The sequence below is a fragment of the Phalaenopsis equestris genome, unplaced genomic scaffold, assembly GCF_001263595.1.
Source record: "Phalaenopsis equestris unplaced genomic scaffold, ASM126359v1 Scaffold210477, whole genome shotgun sequence".
NCBI lineage: Eukaryota > Viridiplantae > Streptophyta > Magnoliopsida > Asparagales > Orchidaceae > Phalaenopsis > Phalaenopsis equestris.
Genome location: NW_018229561.1, coordinates 66071 through 69622, shown reverse-complemented (window position 1 = coordinate 69622; position 3552 = coordinate 66071).

The window sequence follows — 3552 nt, the reverse complement described above, 5'->3', positions numbered from 1 at the left end:
AGGCTAAAAATAACACAAATTTTCACAAAAACAAACTTGTATTAATTCACAAACAAGTACAAACACATTTAACACTTAGTTCTCTCTCCAAATAGTCTTGGATGAGAAAATTTTTCTAAGTACAAAATACATAACACACATTTAGATGTAAACAAATAAGTGGAACAAACACTAAACACATGACATAAACACTAATAAACTTAATAACATGACTCCAAACACACAATTCCTAACACTTAACTTAATGCCACTCTTCATTAGAAGGAACAAATTTTTGTCTCTCAGTAGTCTCTCCAGGAATATAAAGTTGCTAAAACGGACGGTGGTGACAAGCTCTAATACTATCATCTTCAATCCACTTTTACTTAAGGAACATCGCCTTATCCACTTCCTCTACATAACTGGTATGACTGAATTGCATCTTAAGTTGCCACCCAAAATGTTCTAGATGAGCATGCAATTCAAACACCTTAGTCTCTAATACAGATAAAGTACTCTCCATCTGGTTGATCATCTCTGATATCCCTTCAATACTAACGACTAAGAAACTGTTATACATCTCCTATGCACTTTGACTAATGAACTTCTTCCTCATAGCTTCTTCCTTCTTCTTCAAATCTATCTCCCATGAAGACATTTTCTCTAATCTCTCTCTTTCTTAGACCTTTAGGGCTAAAAATAATTTGGGGTGAAATTCCTTCACAAACCCCTTCTACTTATAGGCCTAATTCCCCCATATAACTTCTAGGATGACTAGAAACTGCCAAGACATGTTTATTCCAACTAAATTGCAGTTACACCTTCTAGAAATCAAAATTTGCATATGTGATTAAATTTTCGCGCCCAGTGCACATTTTTGCACCAGTCAACTTAACGTCCAAATTCTCATTCTAACATGTCTAGGTCACTAAATAAAGTTTAAAAATCATTACTAGCACATAATAAACTCAAAAATACTATCCCGAATTTCCTAATCAGACTTAAAACAACAATTAAAGCAAAAATAAACTGATAAATACGAGTTACCTCCCACAAAGCGCTTGGTTTTATGTCGTCAGCCCGACATAACCAGTGCTCATTCTGATTGACCCAACATCATTCCATCATTATATTTATGTTGATTCCCTATATATTAAGGTTTCAATCTATGTCCATTCACTAATAAAATTTTCTCAAAATTAGGATCTTTAATATCCACAGCTCCATAAGGATAAACTTTTATCACAACAAATGGGCCCATCCAACTTTTATCACAACAAATGGGCCCATCCACCTGGATTTAAGTTTGCCTGGAAATAATCTTAACCTTGCATTATATAGCAAAACTTATTGCCCTGGCTAAAAATGTTTGGTAAGAATCCTTTGATCATGCCACATTTTCATCTTTTCTTTATAAATCTTAGCACTATCATATGATTCATTCCGTATCTCTTCAAGCTCATTTAATTGTAACAATCTTTTCTCACCAGCATATTTTAAATTATAATTAAACTCTTTAATAGCCCTATATGCTTTATGCTCAAGTTCAACTGGTAAGTGACAAACCTTCTAAAATATTAGCCTATATGGGGACATTCCTATAGGAGTTCTATATGCAATCCTATAAGCCCACAAAGCATAGTCAAGTTTGACTGACCAATCCATTTTGTTTGATTCACAGAATTTTCCATAATTCTTTGATTTCCCGGTTGGATAATTTAGCCAAACCACTTGCTTGAGGATGATAAGCAGTAGCAATCCTATGATTTATATGATATTTCTTTAATAACTTCTCCATAATGGCATTTCTGAAATGACTTTCCCCATCAGCAATGATAACTCTCGACATCCCAAATCTACAAAATATGTTGGTTTTCAAAAATTTTGCAACACTTTGAGCATCATATCGAGGTAAGGCAACAAGTTTTATCTATTTAGATAAATAGTTCACTGCTAACAGAATATATGAATTTTTGAAAGATGACATAAATGGTCCCATGAAATCTAATCCCCAAACATCAAATATTTCAACTTCTAGCATATAATTGAGGGGCATCTCGTTTCTTCTAAAAATATTGCCTACTCTTTGACATCTATCACAAGTTTTGATATAGGCATTAATATCTCTAAAAATTGTAGGCCAATAAAATCTAGATTGTAGAATTTTGTATGTTGTTTTATCAACACCAAAATGTCCCCCAAAATCATAATTTTGACATTTTTGGATTATTTCATAAGTTTCTTCTAATGGTACACATCTTCGAATGATCAGATCCTTTCCTTGTTTATATAAATATGGGTCATCCCAAATATAAGTCTTAGCTTCAGAAATAAATTTCCTCATTTGTTAGTATGTCATTCCGTAGGGTTTAAGATCACTAACAATATAGTTCACAATGTCGGCATACCATGGAACACGCCACTCATTTATAGTGAACAATTTTTCATCTAAAAAATGTTCATTAATTTCTTTTTCAAAACAGAGTGGTTTCTCTAATTCAAACTTGGACAAATGATCAACAATTTGATTTTTAGTTCCCTTCTGATCTATTATTTCAAAATCAAATTCTTGTAGAAGAAGAATCCATCTTATAAGTCTCAGTTTAGTATCCTTCTTTTTCATTAAGTATTTAATAGCACAATGATATGTATGCACTATATAATGAGTTCCAATCAAATATGATCTAAATTAATCAAAGGCATATACTATTGCTAATAACTCTTTTTCAGTTGTTGTATAATTAATTTGAGTTTCATTAAGAGTTTTACTAGCATAGTAAATAACTTTGAAAATTTTATCATATCTTTATCCTAAAACAGCTCTAATAGCACAATCACTTGCATCACACATAAGTTCAAAAGGTTTTTCCAAATTTGGTGAAACTATAATTCAATGATTAATTTTTCTTTTAATAATTTAAAAGCTTTTAGGCATTCCTCATCAAAATTGAAAATTTCATCTTTCTCCAGTAAATGGCATAAAGGCTTAGCAATCTTAGAAAAATCCTTAATATATCACCTGTAGAATCCAGCATGTCCTAAACAACTCCTAATCTCCCTTATATTTGTTGGATAAGGTAAATTAGCGATCACTTAAATTTTAGCAGGATCTACTTCCATACCATTTTCTGATATTTGATGTCCTAATACAATTCCTCATACTACCATAAATTGGCATTTTTGCCAGTTAAGGACTAAATTTGTTTCTTCACAGCACTTAAGAATTTTAGATAAATATTCTAAACACTAGTCAAATGAAGTTCCAAACACTAAAAAGTCATCCATAAAGATTTCAATCCTTTTTTCAATTAAATCAAAAAAATTGCCATCATACATCTTTGAAATGTAGCAGGGGCATTACATAAACCAATGGACATTCTTCTAAAAGCAAAAGTACCATAAGGACTGTTAAATGTTGTTTTCTCTTGATCCTCAAGAGATATTTGAATTTGGTGATAACTGGTATATCCATCCAGAAAACTAAAGTATTTATGCCCACCTAGTCTATCCAACATTTGATCTAGAAAGGGTAGTGGAAAATGATCTTTTCTAGTGGCAAGATTTATTTTTCTA